This window comes from Macaca mulatta, chromosome 2 (assembly GCF_049350105.2).
Source record: "Macaca mulatta isolate MMU2019108-1 chromosome 2, T2T-MMU8v2.0, whole genome shotgun sequence".
Lineage (NCBI taxonomy): Eukaryota > Metazoa > Chordata > Mammalia > Primates > Cercopithecidae > Macaca > Macaca mulatta.
This window is the reverse complement of record NC_133407.1, coordinates 135451940-135458914: the sequence shown is the minus strand read 5'-3', so window position 1 is coordinate 135458914 and position 6975 is coordinate 135451940. Positions and strand designations below refer to the sequence as shown.

The 6975-nt window shown below is 45.0% G+C and overlaps 1 pseudogene; it reads left to right on the top strand.

The window, feature by feature from the left end:
• The first annotated feature begins 1657 nt into the window (after positions 1-1657).
• On the top strand, positions 1658-5396 carry LOC144339481 (histone-lysine N-methyltransferase SETMAR-like; annotated as a pseudogene).
• Positions 5397-6975: the final 1579 nt, after the last annotated feature.

The window sequence follows — 6975 nt, the reverse complement described above, 5'->3', positions numbered from 1 at the left end:
ATCCAGTGTTCTGAGTCTAGTCCCCAGTTTCACAGGCATGCATGGCCCTTGTTGGTAGCACCAAGGGCAGCAGTTACTGAGGCTCTCTGATCACTGAACCAGACGCGGCCTTGGTAATGCCCTTGAAATCTATAGTCCAGCTGTGGCCCCTGACTTCTGCTCCTCTAGTTCATCCACTCATCGTAGAAGCTCCCAATTCCTCTCTTCAATTATTTTCTACTTGAAATGACTGAAATGGTTTTGGTTTCCTAAATTCTGACTCACATGCCCTGCTTCTAGTCCCTGAGATCTTGGGTCTTCATCTGTGATCTTCCCAAGAGTATACATCAAAACATCTTTTTTTTTTTTTTTTTCAGTTTAAGTTGGGTTTCTTTCTTCATTCTTTTGCAACTGAAGATTCATAATCAGTCACATGTATTATCTCATTTAATCCTCCCAACAAGCTTTTAGAGTTGATATTATTAACCCCATTTTGTAAATAAAACTGAGGCTCAGAGAGGTGAAGTGGAGGGTTCTGCTAGTTCTGTGGTATCTTCTGTGAATAAGAAGAAAATATCTGTTCCTGGAGAGTGAATTTCAAATGGGCACCCACTACGAGCAGAAGAATTACGAAAGGCACCCCTTCCTCTGGGCTGATGTGGCCCCAGAGCCAGAGAGCACAGCTTGATGAGCAGAGCTGGGGATGGATTTCTAGCCCACACATCCTGTAGTACAAGCACAAAGGACAGGACACAACTGGCCATGTGCCTGCATGGTAGTCTTAGTTAAATGTCTCACCCAGGTTCACACAGCTCCAAATGGAAGAGGTAGGCTCCAGTCCCAGTTCTTTTTTCTCTCTGTCTCATTTCAAACAATGAGATACGGTACTGTACTGCTGGATAATACTCTAACTTATTTGTTACTTAGCATTTGTATGTTTTCATGTTGTTGCTTAATGTGTATTTATGGGTATTTCTTAATGTCTGGTGCTGCACCTACACTTTGTAGCTGCTTAGTAAGTGCTTATAGAATGAATAAATGAATGTGCTGTTTCCTCGAATAGATTGTGAACACATAACAATTAGTGACCATGGTTTCCATCGCTTTGACACCTCAATGCCTAATACTGTGCATTTGATGTATCAGTAAAGGTAACTTCTTAAGGATAAGTCTACAAGTACTGGCAGAATTTGTGCTATTGTGTCATGGAGTTCCTTTGAGAAAGCTCCATGAAGGATCCTGACTTGAAGAATAAGCTTTCCAGAGAAAAATGGGAAGTATGTCCCAAGCTGAAGGAATGGCCAACAGAAATACAGGAAAGAAGAATGGGCATGGTGGGTTTAGAAGCGACAGTCAGGAGGTCGGCTCAAGTAGGAGAGAGGATGTGTGTCGGGGGAGCGGTTGGAAATGAGATTGGCTGAAATTAATCCCAATCCCACATCTAGTTCCACCATATGCAATTAACCCAGACCTCTGTTTACAGAGAGGAATTTGAAGCAAAGGCCACAAAACCAATCCATCACAGTTCCCCAGGGACTCCAACCACAACCGATGACATGAACAACCATCAGTGTTCTTCAACTCTAAGAACTTGGAAAGACTGATAACCATAAAAGACATCCTGTAATTAAAACTGCCAACCACTATCCATCTAATATTTCAGGCTCTGTGGGAGAGCATGGGGGCTGGGGAGGAGGTGGTAAGGGGGAGCCAGAGGATGGCATGTTTTACAAACTCTAATCAGCCCTTCAGCCATACTTATACCTCTGATACCTTCACAAGCTTGTCCTCTGTCATACAAATTTTTTGTGACACAAATATGAGTGGTAATATTAGATGAATTGGTCAGGACCCTGACTGCCAAAATAAAAAGCATTTGGAGACCAGATTAAGTCCTAAAGAAAGCAAATTGTATATAAAACCAAGGAAAGCAATGTCCTGGCAAGTAACTTCTGTGGTTTGATACCCAAAAATATATGCCTACACCTTGTCCATTTTAGTTCTCAGTTAGCCTGTTTGTGAAGTAAGGAGAAACTAACCGTTACTCCAAATAAGATAAGCATGGCTGGGTGCAGTGGCTCACTCCTGTAACCCCAGCATTTTGGGAGGCCATGGCAGGAGAATCGCTTGAGCCCAGGAGTTCAAGACAAGCCTGAGCAACATAGCAAGACCCTATCTCTAGGAAAAAAAAAAAAAAAAGAATCAGCCAGGCATGGTGGCACACACCTGTAATCCCAGCTACTTGGGAGACTGAGATGAGATGATCAGTTGAGCCCAGGAGGTCGAGGCTGCAGTAAGCCATGATTGTACCACTGCACTCCAGCCTGGGTGACAGAGTGAGACCCCGTCTCTGAAAAACTTAAAAAGTAATAAATGAAATTTGCAGTGTGAAGCTCTTGAGATAGTTCCTGTCATACAAGTGACAGTTCTGGAGTGGCCATAAGTAGCTGTTCTTTCCCCTCCTTCTCTTCACTAGCGTGGTAATCTGGCCATCTCTGGCTAAGAACCTGTAGATGCCACGTAGGAGTGGGGAATAGCTACGGGTTAGGAGAGACCTCTAGAAATAGGAGTCCAGCATCATGAGCTCCTACTTCCACAATGTTCTCCATTCTTTATGTTTTATGGTGTGTCTGCCCATCCTCCCCTGATTTGTTCAGGTCCACTCCTCATCCTTCCCCTGCTCTGCTCTGCAGCTCAGGGAGGCCAATGCCTGGAGACTATTTTCCAGGCTCCCATTCTAGCTGGTTTCCACTGAAACTCAGTCATTTGGAGACACTGGTGGGATACTAGAGAGTAGAAAGGATAAATCAGGGCACTCCACTCTTCTCTCAGCTCAGGGGACATCTTTGAGGCCAGCTGCATCCTCCCTGCCCACGTGGCTCCAGCTCCCACCAACAGGCCCACCAAGGTTCCAGCTTCTGCTAGGTGATGCCAGTGTTGTCCTCCCAGCCTAGGAACGGTGGAGGCTCCCTGCACTTGCCCCCTAAGCCCTGAGGGCCTTCTCGGTCTCTTCTATCTGGGGACCAAGACCTTGATTAAATTCCCTCTGTTTTAAACACCTAGAGTGAGATTTGTTTTCCTGGTGGAACCCTGACTGTTACAGCCTTCCTGGGAAAGCTCTAGTGCAATCCCTCCTTTAGGGTTTGCTGGTGTCGAGTACAACCAATGTGAATTTGTTCCACAATTCTCAGGTTAAGAAATGTCCTATTTTTGTATTTTCCTCTAATCAACTTAAAACCGGCTCCAGCCCGCACCTGCCTGGCTGGCTGGATGTCTGTTGTCAGGCATCACCAGGACTCATCCTTTGTTCTCTGTATAAGAATTTCAGGCACATCCAGTCTTTAGGGAGCAGGGAGGGAGCTGGTCTTTAATAACAACAGGAAATCCTGTGGAGCATCATTCCTTCTGTTTCATCACCCTGCTATCAATTTCAGGTTCTCCATTGCTTATCAGAGACTTCTTTTCTGGGTGGGCCACGTAAATGTGCTTCCCAGTGGTCTTCTCTTCCCATCCCAGCTTTGGCTACAGGGGACCCTTGTTGATGCTCTCAAGACCACAGTGTTTAATGTCCAGCCTCCCCAGCATATCCTCAGAAGAACAGCTCCTTCTCAGGTGCTGCATGGGACCACCACAGCTGTAGTGGAAGCCACCATCCCTCACCCCATCAGTATCCCAAAGCTAAGCCATCGGAATCCCTCCACCAGACACACATCTGGCTCCATCCCCCCACGGGCCTGGCAGAGCCCTCCACTGGAGGACTGCCGGCTGGACAGTGCCCACAGATATATTCAGTTTGGCTCTCAGAGTGTATTTAACATTCAAAAAAATTATATGCAACATTCTAAAATCAGTAAGTTTTACATAGTAGTCCAAACTTCCTTGTACTATTGAAATATCAGAAAAATCAAGCCACAGTGGTCTCACATATGCTGATGCCAAGAATGGGACAAAGCTGAGTAGCAGTGAGTGTCTCTGCAGGAGGGGCGCTCTCTCCAGGCTTGGTTCATTCATGGGGCCTGACCTGCCTGCCCAGGCACCAGGCTTGTCAGTCCCAGTACAGCCCTTGAGAACAGAGGCCTGTGCCATTCCTTCCCTGTGCTGTGTTCTCACACTCTAAAGCTCAGCTGGTCCCAGAAGGAGGGAGAATGGGACAAAATACTTCTCAAACTTGTGAGCCCATTATACAAGTAACAGAAAACCACATCTGTCCTATTAGGTGAGTGCAAAAGTAATTGCAGTTTTTGCACTGTTGGCACTTGCCATTTGATATTGGAATACATTCTTAAATAAATGTGGTTATGTTATGTATCATTTTAATGGGCATTTCTCACTTTATGTTTTTTTGCTAATGACTTATCACTTGCCATTTATTTTATGTTTATTTTAGACTGTGGAAATGATGTTAGACCACAAGCAAATTTGAGTGATTTTCTTATTCGAGTTCAAAATGAGTCACAAAGAAGCAGAGACAACTTGCAACATCAACAATGCCTTTGCTCCAGGATCTGCTAGTGAACATGCAGTGCAGTGGTGGTTCAAGAAGTTTTGTGAAGGAAACAAGAAGCTTAAAGATGAGGAGTGTAGTGCCCAACCATTTGATCTTGACAATGGCCAACTGAAAGCAATCATTGAAGCTGATCCTCTCACAACTACCCAGAAAGTTGCTGAAAAACTCAACATCAACCATTCTATGGTTGTTCAGCATTTGAAGCAAAGTGGAAAGTTGAAAAAGCTCAATAAGTGAGTGCATCATGAGCTGAGTGAAAATTTTAAAAATCATCATTTTGAAATGTCATCTTGTCTTATTCTATACAACAACAATGAACCATTTCTTGATCAGATTGTGATGTGCCACGAAAAGTGGATTTTCTACAACTGGTGATGACCAGCTCAATGGTTGGACCAAGAAGAAGTTCCAAAGCACTTCCCAAAGCCAAATTGCACCGAAATAAGGTCATGGTCACTGTTTAGTGGTCTCCTGCCAGTGTGGTCCACTACAGCTTTCTGAATCCGGTGAGACCATTACACCTGAGAAGTATGCTCTGCAAATTGATGAGATACACTGAAAACTGCAGTGCCTGCAGCTGGCATTGATCAACAGAAAGGGCCCAATTCTTCTCCATGACAATCCCCAACCGGACATTGCACAAACCACCCTTCAAAAGTTGAACTAATTGGGTTATGAAGTTTTGCCTCATCCGTTATATTCACCTGACCTCTCGCCAACCGACTACCACTTCTTCAAGCATCTTGACAACTTTTTGCAGGGAAGCAGCTTCCACAATCAGCAGGAAACAGAAAATGCTTTCCAAGAGTTCATTGAATCCCAAAACACAGATTTTTATGCTACAGGAATAAACAAATTTATTTCTCCTTGGCAAAAATGTGCTGATTGTAATGGTTCCTATGTTGATTAATAAAGATGTGTTTGAGCCTGGTTATAATGATTTAAAATTCATGACCTGAAACCGCAATTATATTTGCACCAACCTGATAGTTTAAGTAGAAGATGGAAATTTATAAGGATATAGAGATGTCTCTGAGAACTCAGGGGTGGAAACAGACATGGTTCTCAGGAAGGAACAAGAACTGACACTTAGAAAGTCCAGATTATCTTTCCATCACTTATGTCTGCTTTGATGTTTCTGCTTCATTCTTTCCCTCTCCCTCTAGAATATTCTCTTCTGCTTCTTGGTGAAAAATATTCCCCCCATAGCTATCAGGAGCACATGGTGAATATCCAGGCATGCCACAGGAATAACTATTTCACTGGGTTCCACTTCCACATCCCCAGGGAAGGGACTCTGCTTGGCCCAATGTGAGTGAAGAGCCCACGGCAAAGCAGTCACCTATAGCCACAGGAGAGGTCTCATGTTATCACATGTCACCAAATGCCTGCTGAACTAAGGGGGTGTTCCTGTTAAGAGGAGATTGTTATGAACAGGGCAGACACTCTCAAAGTGTCTGCTGTAGGTGACTCTGGAGCAAGCAGAGAGTAAAGTCATTCCCCTCTCCAGCCAACCCTGCCCCTCACAGCCCACATACCAAAGGTGGTCTGAGAACCTGGCAGAGAAAATGGCACCGTGAGCAAGACATGAAAAATTCATTGATTGCCTGCCTGTCTGTGAGGGAAGCAATGCCAAGCTTCATTCATGCTCATCATTAATTCAATCCCAGGCTGGACTCTTTGGCTCAGAGCTTTCGGTTTAAAACAAATGAGCTTGGATGTACAGTCAGCCTACGGTTGTCTGCAGGTGATCTATGTCGACGTTGGCTTCTCTCTGGCAAACCCTCCTTTCAAAGTTATTGCCAGTTAACAGATTCTACACAGCCCTAACTACCCCTTGGAGGACATTTGGAGCTCCGGATTTGCAGTTAGCACCTTTCTCTGCTTAATTACAGCATTATGGATATCTCTGCACCCTGTGTTTACTTTGCCTGCTGAGATGCATGCTGAAAGCCAAGCACCACCTGCCTGGCTCCAGGGAAGGTTAGAGAGGCAGACCTTTCATCAAGCAGAGAATAAGCTGTCTACCCCCAGGGAGCAGTGACTGGGAGGAGCTGGGTGAGCACCAGGTGGGAAACTTGGCTCTCCGTTTCTTGCCTCTCCAGAGTGAAGTCTTTACCAAAGGCCCTCTTTTGTTCTTAGAATGAAAATAATAGCTCATATTATCAAGTTCTTATTATGCATCTATCGCTTTACTTGGTGGCCAGCCTCCAAGATGGCCCTCTGTCGTCCTTACCTTCTATTACTCATGCCTTTGGGTAGTCCCTTCCCACAATGAACAAGAGCTGACCTGTGTGACCAGAAGAACACTACAGAAGGAAAGGTATGTGACTTCTGAGGCTATGCCACAAAAGACATTGAGGCATCTGCCTTTGCCTCTTGGATAGCTTGCTCTGGGGGAAGGCAGCCGCCATGTTGTGAGGGCACTCAAGCAGTCTTCAGGAAAGGCCTGTGTGGGGAGAAACTGATGCCTTTGGCCAACATCCAGT